This window comes from Quercus robur, chromosome 12, assembly GCF_932294415.1.
Source record: "Quercus robur chromosome 12, dhQueRobu3.1, whole genome shotgun sequence".
In the NCBI taxonomy this organism is placed as follows: Eukaryota; Viridiplantae; Streptophyta; class Magnoliopsida; order Fagales; family Fagaceae; genus Quercus; species Quercus robur.
The window spans coordinates 8,768,534-8,782,211 of record NC_065545.1 but is presented as its reverse complement, the minus strand read 5'-3'; the positions used below and the strand labels follow the sequence as shown (position 1 = coordinate 8,782,211).

Here is a 13,678-nt window from a genome sequence, read left to right as displayed (position 1 = left end):
TAAACAGAAATTATTTTAGATCGGAAATTATTGCACGGGCTTAACGTGAACACTGTTAGCACAAACGACTGCCACAACAACTATATCTAGAAAATTTATTATGTTACTAAGGAACTGGTGGGCGATATTATTTGTACCTACCTTTGGTCAAATTTATCAGTTTCACTCTTTCATCCATTATTATTTTGTCACTAATATTCGACGACCTTCTCTTTCATCAGAAATGCATGCAGAGGAGATATTTTAGGGGGCGTACGTTGAAGAAATTTCTCATGGATGACAGACAAAGTAATGGAAATGAAGTCTTTGTATGAAGCGACCAACAACCCCACAATCACAAGAAACATTAATTGGTATCATGGACGTAGTAATAGAGACGGCATAAATATTTGTACACTAGGTAATAAATGATATATATATAGAGGCAAGACATAACCATAACCTCAGTACTAGGACATCTGATCTAGTTCAATGTAATGTTAGATCATGAGCAAAACTCCAAAAAGAATTTTAGGCATTTCCTTTAATTTGTGAGCGGTGCAGAAAACATGGTAGCGTATGATTAGTTACTCGCCAGACACTCTTGTGTTGCAAATTAATTACGAGGAAGGACACACCAGACTTCCTCTAACCCAATCTCATAGATTTTATAAACTCGAGTAAATTATTGAAAATATTTTATTTTCTTTTATTTTTTCTTTTTAAACTTGAAAAAGATAACAGGTTATTTTAGTGGCCAAGGGACGCGTCAAGATGAGTTGTAAACTCAAACGTCTTAGTTTCGCAATGTAAAAGTGACTCATGTATTTGGGATTTTTGGTGAGATTCAATGTCATTAAATAAAATTAAAAAAAAAAAAAAAAAATCTTTGTACATTCCTACATTATTAAAATAAAATAAAATAAAAAATTCTTTTTTGTCCATATTTTCGCCAACTTTTGGTAAAAAAATAATTTAGACACAAAAAACAAACTTTTTGGAGTTAAGGGTAAAAAAAATGAAATTTATGCAAACTTTAGGGACTTCAACAATATTTTAGCCTACATGTTGTAAGCATTTATCAATCTTATACAACTTAATATCTTTCTATTGGATGAAGTTTTGGACAAATCGATCATTGAATTATATTTTCTTCTTATATCCTTCATGTTTGGAAAATTTTTAGGGGTCATGCTAACGAGTGCTCTTAGGGCACTCATTAATAATTCATTTTAGGAAAATTTTGATATCACTTTTATGAGAAATGAAAAAAACTGTCAAAATATTAATTACTTTTTTTTCATTTCCCATAAAAACTTTCTTTAAATGGATTATTAACGAGTACCCTTAGGGCACTCGTTAGCATTTCCCAATTTTTAAATGGTTAGTGATCAATTGCTATCTCTTCCATAAAGTATTCAAATGTAAAGTTTTTGTATTTTAAAATCATGCTTAAAAAAATTATGGATCAAATAGTAAATAATGGAACATTATAGAATATTTTGAAAATACAATAAATATGTATTCATTCATCTCACATGAACAGCGTGGATCTCACCATAAAGATACTTACTGGAATCCACTATGTGAAAGAATAGAGTAAAAAAAAAACTCATATCCCCTAAAATCTTTTTATATAGACATTCCCCACAAATGGACCTCATCCACACCAACTAGAACTTCAACACTCAAAGAAACTCCTAAAAGATTTGCAGTAACAGCAAACTCATGCTAGAAATGATATATGTGGTTTCAAACAAATCTCACACTCGTTCTTTGGGATCACAAGATAAGTAGTTGTGTTGTACACAAGTTATTTTAGTTAGGCATAAGAGTAGTGGAAGGGATCAATGTGTGGATCTCTATGTCTATGGTATGGCACCCTTCCTTTTTGCCAAAAATTCGTACAACATTTGATTTATTGAGGTGCACAAAGTAAGGTAAAAGACAAGTAGGAATTTCTCTTCTATCAAAACTCATATTAATACGTATTGAGAAATGATATGTCCACAATATTTTCACAAAATTTTTACAACAAATCCTAAGTGATTGGTTGTTATTATTGGGGTAAAAAAAGTAATCTTAGTGTTATGTTCAAATTTAAACCATTAACAACTAACCACCTGTGATTTGTTGTAAAAATATTGTGGACATAGCACCTCTCATAAGTATTTGTGTAACTTCTCTCGAGCGTCTTGCAAAGTCTTTGTCTACTTCAATGTTTTGCTCAAACAAATTTTAAATTTCTCAAGTGAAATTTCTGAACTCAAAATCTTGAATCAGCAGCTAGACAAAATTCTATCCTAAACCAAATACAAAAAATTATGTATACTATAGTTTTGTCACATTAAATTAGCCAATATCTAAAATCAAACACTTGTGAACTAGAAAATTGAAATGCACTCTAATCAAACGGTTTTTTTTTTTTTTTTTGATCTCCCTCATTGAGTGCCTTTACAAACTTAAGGTTATGTTAGGTAACAATTTTTGTTTTCTATTTTCAAAAACTTGTTTTTGGTAATATAAAGAAAAAAAAAAACAATTTTCTTGTATTTTTGAAATAAAAAACATGTTTGGTTAGTCGAAATTAAAAAAAAAAAAAAAATTGAAAGAAAAAATAGAAAATACTAAAATATGTTGTTACTAGGATTTAGACTGTAATGCTAACTCATTAAATGAAATAGATTTATTAAATCAAATGTGTGTTTTTATTGACTTTTGAAAACTAAAAACAGAAAACAGCATTTTGCATGTTTTCAGTTTCCTTTACAAATTGAGTTTTGAGAACAGTTTTTGTTTTATATCCATTCTAGGTTACTAAACAAGTTTTTTAGTCTCAAAAATAGAAAATTGTTTTTGGAAACAGAAAATAAGAGGAAAAAACAGTTACCAAACATATCCTTAGTTTGAGAGGGTGTTTTTTGTTTTTGCTATAGTAGTTTTTTGAGAAAGTGCTGCTAAATAAGTTTTGCCTTAATTAGATAAGGTGCACTGTGCACAAGACTAAAGAGGATCTATATAATATATGGTATCAAACTCGACACTTTTTATTGGTTTTATTTATTTATTTATATATCTTTTTTTAAAATCTTTTTCTTCTTGAAGTAAAATAAACCACTAAAAAAGAGTTATACCAAACATATACATGGTTTTGGCACACCGAATAAGTTAAGTAATCTTTATTTTTTTCTTTTCTTTTTTTAGGAGAAGGTTACGTAATCCTAATAGTTCAAACTCCAAATTATTCCTGTCTATTTTTCACTTCCTTACCTAATCTGATGTTATAATCCAATGTTGCTTTTCTAATCTTTTGCCAAACCAACAGTACATTGATATAATAAATTACTTTAGACTTTAGAGAATTTTGATGGATAGCCTAATTCTAAAAGGGAAGAATAAGCCTAGCTAGAGGGTCCTATCTAAACTTCGGTTATAAGTTTACCTTAAAAAGGCCTAAGACGTTCTTTCATTTTTATGGGGGGGACTACAGTCCTGATGAGACGTTGAATCCATGCTAAACTTTTATTTTATTAATATTAAAAAAAATGGAAAATTTTGTTTAACCATCCAATCAAAATCATTCAGCAAAGCTATTTACTCAATTATTCCGACATTTCATTAGGCAAGCGACTGTTTTTGTTTTGTTTTCTTCTCCTTCTGAATTGGCTTTTCATAACTTTTTTCTCTAATAGGTTCTCATTACCTTTAGGTAAGGCGTTCTTTCAAGTCACTCCCACTGCCGGCTCCACATAAAAACTCAAAGGGTAAAACCCAAAAACTAATCAATCGGATAATGCTTGCCAAGTACAATTAGAATTTCTCAAAAAATATCCAATTGGTTCTCTAAAGAAAAAAGTAACTTTAAATGTTAACACTGTTTGAAAGTTTTCTAGTTTTTTTTTTTTTTTTTTTTGGCTAGGTAATTATGGGGAACCCCCGAGCTCAAAAATACACATAGTACCGGGTATTACTAGGCTACAAGACCCGATGGTTTAAAAGTTTTCTAGTTCTACCTACTTGCTTTTCAATCTCTAATTGCTATTTATTTATATGTAATCATTGTAAGGCTTATACAGTCAAGAAATTCAAGGCAAGGTGTTGGAAAGAAACAAATAACTTGGAACTTTCAAACTGTGTTATGGGTCATTTGTGCTTAGGAGCAGATTTATTTATTTTTAAGTTTTGATAGTATCTAGTATTAGCTCAGAGTTCCAGAGTTCAAGGTTTTTTTTTTTTTTTTTTTTTTTTTTTTAAATTACCCCAAACTCAAAGATAGAGAGTTTGAAACACAACTCACAAGAACTTCCCAGCATAAACTAGCGCAACTAGACAAATGATGGATATGTAATATCTTATGTTCACTACAAAAAAATAAGGCTATAGCCGCATTTGCAAAACGCATCTATAGCCAATAAAAAACGCAGCTATAGGCTATAGCTGCGTTTTTATGGCCGCGTTTGCAAACACAGCCTATGCAGCGAGGCTATAGCCCCTTGCGGGGACCTAGAGCTGCGTTTTTAAAAATGCAGCCCAAACCGGCGTTTGTAGCTGCGTTTCAGACATACTAGAGCCGCGTTTTTTTATGAACCCAGATGTGGGACCTAGAGCTGCGTTTTCTATAAAAACGCGGCTATAGGTGCAATATATAGCTGCGTTTTAACCGCAGCCCAAACGGGATCTATAGCTGCGTTTGTTCTATCCTAGAGCCACGTTTTTTATGCTCCCAGGTGAGGGGCCTATAGCCGCGTTTTCATAGAAAACGCGGCTATAGATGCAACATAGAGCTGCATTTGAAACGCAGCTATAGCCGGGTTCTACACAGTGGATTGGTTCGGGACCTATAGCTGTGTTTTTGTATAAAACGCGGCTATAGGTCGGCTTGGGCTGCATTTTATGTCTAAAGCGCGGCTATACTATGTGTTAGAGCCACGTTTCAAACGCAGCTATAGGTTTTTTTTTTTAATATTTTTTTTCTTCCTAAGCACATTACTGTCCAAAACACAAAACCTGTAATTCCACATACACATTCCTGCCAACACTCAAAATGCAACAATACTGAACCAACAAAACAAATTGCATATTTGATACTATATAGTATCAAATCATTACCAAAATATTAATTACATGAACGATAATTTTACATAAACAAAACAATTATGTTCGTTGCCAAAAGATTAATTACATATCCAAATAATTACATATAAAATAAAAGTTCCCAACAAACTTTGGTTTTTACATCACAAAATAAAAACATCACAAAGTTCCCACCTGATCCTATTGGATCGATCTGTCTTATTGCTGATCGTTCACCTTCAATAAACATGATCGTTTCACAGGCCCTACCAAACATTTCATTAATGAAAAAAATGGTGTTCATCAATTCTACCTCATCATAGTTATAGCATATAAACGTTTAATTAGTCTTTTTGTTTGATTCTAGTCTCTAAGAGTTGCTAATTAGTTACTGCATATTGGATTGTGTTGGAAGGAAATCTATTTCTTTTCTTGATTAAATATTTGTGAAAAAGGGGATTGTTTTCAAACTGTTGAATAAATGCTTCTTTGGCATAATTACCCTTTAGAACTATAATACCAGCCATGCCAGCATTAAATGCGGAGATGAACTTCAAATGAGGAAAGGACCCAACTATAATTAATCAAGGAGGTGGGGGTTTTACAAGCAGCCTAAGAATTTCTTATGGGTAGTGAAGTCTATTTCTTGTGTGGACATATCCTGGCACTAACTCATGCAACAATAAAAAAATAAAAAAATAAAAAATAAAAAAAAAATAAAAAATACAGTCAAACAACTTGCCCTACATGTGAAGATGACTTACAAGTATTGCAGATTTAAAAGCTGACCAAGTTGTGGAACCAGTTGACCAGAAAGATTTGCAGGAGCCAATTCACAATAACCAAATCAAGCTATTAAATTCTTAACCTGTATATAGAAAAAGAGATGGAACATAAGTAACATACAAGGTTAATTAAACAAAATCAGAAAACACCTTTAGAATTACAATCACAAACATAATTCTTCTATTTTTTGAGTAAATTTTAATAATTGACATCCATCATAATTTGGAATTGCTATATTTTTCAATCACAAAAATTCTTAAAGAGTGTGATGAATGTTATGGGTGTGTGTGAAATAAGAATGCCATTCCAATAAAGAATGATCTTAAGCTGCTTGTGTTTGAACTTGCAACATTGTCCTGGAATGGCAAGGAAGAACCAAAAAAATAATGAACTTTATGGAGAAAATTACTTACAAACTCAGTTTCTAAGTTCAACTTCCAAAGTTGCTAGATATTTGAGAAGTTTAAAAAATGCAAGGATTTGGCTACTAATTCAGTTCAAAGGACTAAAAAATCTTGCTCAACAAAAGGACAGTAATAGAGCTATCAAAAAAGAACCGAAGTTAAAACAAGCACAAACCCCAAACAGAAAACTAACCTTCATCACCAAAATTGGAGTCAAAAGACAACATTTGTAAGATGCTGCTTTAGGAAAACCTACAAAATGAAGATCATAAAAATAAGATGATGGAAATTTATGCAGATAGCGTGTTAGCTTATAAAATCATAAATGAAAAGACCATCTACAATCCCTGCATGAGAATATTTTTCTATTAACTGCCATTGGCATTACGTCTCTAACTTAACCCTATTGGGATTCTAATTTCTAATTATAGTTCAGTCTGAATTTGGACAGCACACTAATCACACATCAAAACTTAAGTACTGAAAGCAAACAGAAAATAGTGCATAATGCTTCTGTAAGCAGTTTTTTTTTACATAAAAATTTTATTTTTGGAAAAAAACCGGTATTATCATCATGCATAATGTAGCACCCCACCATGTTGATAAAAACTAAAAAGAATGAAGACAACCAGATACCATTGTTCAATAGAAGTCACTAGATTAAATAAGCAGGAAATAAATGATTTTTGGAATAGCTACCTCTTAAACGAAGAGGTTGATTGACTAAATGGGTGACTTCCATGTAATGTGGGTGTTCAAGATGGCCATTTCTTGAGAGATAGTAAACAACTTGTACTTTTTTGATGGGTTTGACCACCCTTGGATGCATGTTGTAGACTTTGACCCTATCTGGGCTGCTCTCTCTTTCTCTGCCTCTTCTGCTGGATCAAACCTCTATATTCTTCTTCTTCTTACTTCTTCCTCTCTTCTAGCCTAGGTGGTTGCAAAAAGTAATACAAACACAAAACTCTGCTTTTGAATTTACTACTACTACAACTACTACTGCACAAGAAACAATAGTGACAAAGAGAGGTATATATATAAGAAGAGAGAGAGAGAGAGAAGGTCTCCTCAAAAGGCGTAGATTGGGTAATGTTCACTAGCCCAAAGCAGTTGGATATAAAATTTAGGCCTAGAGACAGCCAAATTTGTGTAAAATTAACATACAAATCCTAACCATAGGATTAAAAATAAAAGAATCAAAGAATATATGGAAGAGAAAGAAATGACCAACCCTTAACACATGAGAAGCATATTAGAACAATGCAATCATAATTAAGTTTAGGACAATGCAATGTTGTGTTTGACTGTTGACCTGGTCTAACAACACCTTCTGAAATAAAAGTTGAAGAAATGAAGCCAAAATTTGTGTAAAATAGGTCATTCCACAACACTAGAGTAGAGGAAATAGTATTAAAATTAAAAAATTTCTGTTAGTAGATTCCTTATTGTTTCTATAGTATTGAAAAGCCAAAACCTGAATTTTTCTATAAGGGAAAAATTAGTAGATTTTTATCTGGATGAACTAGCCTGAAATCTTTCAGCCGCTTGAGAGTCGTTTGGATTTTTATCTGGATGAACTTGCCTAGCCTACACCAGAAAATTAGCAGCTCACTATATGATCTAAGAGGCGGAAAAAAACTACTAAATGAAACGCCAAAAAGGAAAATAAAAGAAAGTCCTCCCCCATAATTTATATGATATTTAATGAAACAAATACAAGGCACTATCTCAAACCTTCTTACACAAATGAGTAACAGCATCATCTCTCCATTACATGGGGAAAAAAAATATATCCAGCAGGGGGGCACATATCCTTGCATTTAACAATTTTATTTTATTTTTTATAATAAATTACAAAAGTAAATTATGTCTATTACTACACCAGCAGGGACTATCCTTACATTTAACATTTATAAAAGCTTTATAATATCAAGTTTACCATCATTCCAAATCCAGTCCAAAATGCAATTACACCAAAACATCTAAGGTGAGAAAATTGGTCTTCAGCAGGGTGGATTACTAAGATCAAGTAAAATAAAAGCCCATCAATATTCAGTGGAACTCTTAAAATAATTTTTAGTTGATTACTCTAAATCTAAAAGGCATGGACACAGGACACGACAAGTTATGCAAAATTAGGGGACAACAAGGTGGGAATACAACAATAAATTACTTATCTTTAAGAATAAAGTTTTCAAATAAAAAATAAATATCAATGTCTTTAAAAAGATATCTAAAACCAAAGATAATTTTTTTCCCCTCCCAACGAAGGATAGGCATACATGAGGACAAGCCAATGGTTTTGGAGTGTCATCCTTTTTAACCAAAATTCAAGAGTGATTAAATTGGTCTATAAAAGGACAGTAAAGAATGGCTTTCAAAGTACTAGTTTTGGATACAATATGAAGAAAAGATGCCTAAAAGATTTTGTATGTGACGGTGAAACCAATATGACATTTCAAATGCTCATAATTATAAAAAGAGAGAGCAAAGAGACAAACAAAAAGATACTTAAACATAAAGGAAAGTTAGGCAAACAACAAATTTGAGATACCCAAATTCTAAAACCAGAATAAGGGGATGATGATGCAAACTAATTTTAACAACTCAATCTTAAAAAAGACAGACCCAATTTGAGTTTGAATTACAAGAAAAGGAAAGAAATTTTTTTTTTCATTTACTACAACAGAAAAAACAGAACATTAAAAAAAATAATTAAAAAAAAACAAAAAAAAAAAAACTTAGAACTCAAAACTCAGATACAAACCTGGAGGCATATTTCACAGGTGGTGTTGCCCTTCTCGTTAAACCACCTCTGTATACAATCCCTGTGTACTAACTGAAAACAAGAAAACAAAAGAAAGATGAAATTTTGTTGTGGAAAACAAATTGAAAAGCAAGATTAAATCACAAAAGTCTAAAGATGAATCTACGAAAATATATAAAAAATCTTACTTGGCAGATTACTAAAATAGCCCTTGTAGATGTTATAGAATAGTATCAACACAGTGAGCACACAAAACAATAAGGGAAAATTTGGAAATCAGAAATTATAGTGTGAAAAACCTAAATGTGAGAAGAAGAGTCAGATCGATTAGTACACAGCAAATGAAGAATGTGAAAGGACGGCATATTTTCGTAAGTAAGTACCTGGAGAAAACGATGGCATCGAGGCTGTTGATGATCCAAATGGCTCTGATGCTGCAACCACCGCTGCCACCATGGCGATCTGAGGATTAGAGAGAGATTTCGAGGTTGAGAGAGTTGGTTCGGGGATGGAGAAGACCATCGTAGTGGTGGTGCTGGTGATCGGAGTGAGAGAGAGTGACGGCTTCGGCCATGGTGAGGAGGATTGGGTTTGAGAGTCAAAGGGAGAGAGTGAGAGAGAAGGTTTAAACAAACGCAGCTCCAGACATGTTGACTTCTGGACTTCGTGAAATCTCTGAGAAGGAGAGGGAGAAGCAATATGACTTTGTCATGTTCCCCCACTGCAAAGTCATACTGCTTCTCCTTCTCCTTCTCAGAGATTTCACGAAGTCCAGAAGTCATTGCATCCTGAACACACTCTCCAGTTACACATGTTGCATCCAATTCTTTAATTGAATCCTTCTAATTAATTTCCAAAGTGACCCTAGAACTTTCTTCCTTAGTATCTTTGGCAGAAGGAACAGCAGTGAATACTTGATTAAGGGAATCAGATTTCTTTTTCCTCTTCTTCTTTACCCTGCTTGAATCAGTTTCCAGCAAATGTACATTTTCCAAAGGTTCAGTGGCTAAACTGTCTACGGTCACATTTCTCTTCTGTTTGTCCACTAGTGAAGAGGGTAATTCATTATTTTCCCCCATTTCATGAACAGAATCACCCTGCTTTTCCTTCAAAGAAATTCCAGAGAGTTCAGAAGTTGTTACAGTTGCAAGCTGGACATCTTGTCCAGGAACAGATGCTGCACCAGGTTCTCCACCTGAATCCTTGTGATTAAGTCCCACCGTGACCTAAGAGTTCTCTTCTCTAACATCTTTTCCAGAAGAAGGAACTGTAGAAACTACCTGATTGAGAGTATTTGAAGTTTTCTTTCTTCTCTTCTTATGCTTCCCACTGCTTGAACCAGTTTCTAACAAATGGGCATCCTCCACTGGTTCAGAAGATATACTGCCTAAGATGGTATTTGCCTTGGAGATCTCTTTAGTAGAATCACAAGTCAAAACTCTCTTTTCCTTCAAAGAATCTTCATCTCCAATTTTCTTTTCAATGTTACGCTTTCTCTTTTTATGAGACCTAGATTGTGCAGCTTCTTCCAATGACTTGTTGCCTTGCACATCCATGTCATTCTTAAATTTTTCAATCTTGCCATTACCATGTTTTTCTTTAACTTCAGTTTCCTTGCTCAGATAATTCTTCCTCTCTACTGTAGAAACTGACCTCTTACTAATATTAGAAGACGAACTCCTGCAAGGTTCATCAGGAATAATTTTGTTTCCCATCCTCATATCAAATGAAACTTCTCTACCTGCATCATCTAAAGAGTATTCTGGGACTGCAATATCTTGTTGTGACGCATCTTTGCCAAATCCATGAACTGAAGCATTTTTTTCTTTTAAAACTTCTACACCAAAATCACTTGAACCATACTGGTCAGCTATAGGAATATTCTCTTTCACATTCTAGTTGCTCCCAACCAGCTGTAGTGGTGAACCATTAATATTGGATGGCCTTTTGAGAGAACCATCATGAGGAAGATCAATCCTATCAAATGAAGTACTATTATTGGTGCCAAAACAGGCTAATATGTTGTTAGAACCAGGAATATGGGACTGTTGATTTTCACCATGCTCCATTGAATGAGAGGCATCAACAAAAAGAAACCAATTCTTCTTGATTCCATCAAAAGAACTTTTTACAAACATGGAATCTGATAAGTGGTAAAAGTATCCTTTGCGCTTTACCTGCCAAGTTTAAAAGACTCTGTCAACTGAATGAAATATATTCAAAACACAAAATGTCAAAAAGTTTTTTCTATATGTTCAAGCAGCATACCTTTAGAGCATGAATTTGTATCTTCCCAGTGTTAGGAAAGCACAGTGGGTGCTCATAAAGAATTTTCTTTGCAAGTTGACGACATGTAAAGGTCATTAGGAATAGAAACTGAAAAGGCATAACTGCTTAATTAGTAGAGACATTTTAAGCACTAGTTGGTGGGAAATTAGAATTATCTTTTTCCCTGGCATTAATCAATGCAGATATTACAAGCAATCCTTTCACAATGAGATAGTTGTTTTTTCCTCTTTTCTCTTTGTTTTGTTTTTGTTGTTGTTTTTTAAGATTTGATTAAAACAACAACAAAAATAACAAAGCTTTAGCCCCAACACTTAAGAATCAATTATTTATAAGCATTGATTAGTTAAATTTTTTATTTAAAAAAAAAAAATTTACAACCAATTTTCTCCTATTGAACTCCATTAACAAAATTCAACATTGAAGTTATCAGCCATCTTGCTTCAACTGGAACTTCATCAGCAAAAGTTCTAAATAATTCTTCTTCTTTTTTATAAGTCTAAATAATTAGGAACTTATAAAAAACAGTTCTAAATATTTGGATTACTAATTACTTTATTTTATTTGAAATTTAACTACTAAAAATTATAATTATACAGAATCATGTTTTTCTTTTCTTCATATCAAAAGTGTTATCCATCTCGATGCAAACTCACATTTAGAAATGTAAATCAATATAAGATATCGTTTATTTTATCCCTTTTTTAAGTATACAATCATTTTATTAATTAACACATAAACAGTGCATAGGCATTGGAAGTGGGCTTCAAAAACCCTTGAATTTCTAATTCATCCCTTGATCTCAGTTTTTTTTTTTTTTTTTTTTTTTTTTTTCCGCAATGTTCCCTAGAGAGATTCCTCTCCCCCTTCCTCCTTTTTATATTGGTAAGTTACATGTGCACTTAGAGAGCAATGAACCCAACACCTTACCCGTCAACCCCATTCTTATGGGAGGACTAACCCTCAAAATAGCTAATCACTATAATTGAATTCTGTTGAACTTTTATTCGCCTCAAATTGATGTGAATATTACTCCTTCAATGCATAGATTCAATGCATAATTGACATCTTTCCTAACACTAAACAATGTCAAGGATCCAGTGCTAACAAAGATTTAGCTAGAACCATTCTATAAATTGAAGAAACAGCTCAATCTCACCTAGTTATAGCATTCCAATGTCAAAAGGCCTAGGCAAAAAGTGCAATCAATCATACAGCATGTTCAACATATGTAGCTCAACAAATGTCTTCTTGAATTTCTCAGTGCAAAACTCAAGACTTATTCATGAATTATTCTCAAATTATTTTACACACACACACACACCCAAAAAAAAAAAAAAAATCCATAATTGGGCAATAGCAATTGATCGAAATACTTAAACTTTCCTAGCATTAGTTATAAAACAGCATAAGTAATCTAATTTAACATGCTTATATACACTGTTTGGTCCCAAAAAATACATTTTCCAAACAAACACTCCAAAATGCCAACCAATCAAGCAAAAACCTCTCATTAAAACAAAAGCGCAAAACCCAAAAACAGAAAAGAAAAAAAGTTTCAGGTGATGGAAGAAAGAGATTACTTTTGAGGTCGGAAACGGTGTTGGAATTTGAAACAAACAAGGCCAAGTGGTGTCCAGGCTGGTGTCTACAAACACAACATTCTGAGAGGCTTTATTAGAATCGGAACCGGACCCAGAACCCGGTTTCGCCATGAAACGAGGTACTGAGGTTAACACAAGCAGCCACCATACTAATCACCATGTCTTCCTCCGCTGCCGTTGTTGTCACTGGAGTTGCCATTTCCGTTGTGGGTTTTAGGTTTCATGGCCATGTTTTGTTTTGTTTCACTTGTGCGTTTAAACTTGATCAAGTGGAGTGACAGCCTGCCGGTGACAGAGCAAGCCTCGCCAGTGAAGAGCTTGGGTCTCTTCGGTCAGCAAATTTTTCGGGTTTTGATGAGGGAGGAGGCGTGAGGTTTGTGGGTAGTGGATTGAGAGCACGGTGGCGAAAGCTCTTGAGAGCACGGCGGCAAGATTGGATCGGGAGGTTGAGCTGAGATTAGGGATTGGGAAATTTCAAAAGTGTTTGTTTTAATTAGGGTTTGTTTCAATTTATACCATATGTGGAGCTGCGTTCAATAAAACGCAGCTCCATATCAGATGTAGCTGCGTTTTTTAAACGCAGCTCAGGAAAAAATTTAAAAAAAAAAAAAAAAAAAAATTCCCTGCAGAGCCGCGTTTTTTAAAACGCGGCTTAAGAGCTTTCAGCTAAAACACAACTTTAGCCAAACAAAATGCAGCTCCACCCTTGGTCTATAGCCGCGTTTTCTAAACGCGGCTATAGAAAAGGGGTGGAGCTGCGTTTTTCTAAAACGCAG

General features: G+C 33.5%; 1 long non-coding RNA gene across 5 annotated transcripts; it reads right to left on the bottom strand.

Annotated features, from left to right (window-relative positions):
• Window positions 1–5,035: 5,035 nt before the first annotated feature.
• LOC126709431 (uncharacterized) lies at window positions 5,036–13,392 on the bottom strand. 5 transcript variants are annotated; one of them, XR_007649389.1, is made up of 9 exons: window positions 12,882–13,392; window positions 11,281–11,388; window positions 9,396–11,189; window positions 9,201–9,222; window positions 9,013–9,084; window positions 6,942–7,832; window positions 6,436–6,494; window positions 5,817–5,920; window positions 5,036–5,318 (listed from the first exon to the last, which is right to left on the bottom strand). It is a non-coding gene; the product is annotated as an uncharacterized LOC126709431 (long non-coding RNA). The 5 variants fall into 5 exon arrangements; XR_007649392.1 differs by having other exon boundaries at window positions 6,942–7,175; XR_007649388.1 differs by lacking the exon at window positions 9,201–9,222.
• Window positions 13,393–13,678: the final 286 nt, after the last annotated feature.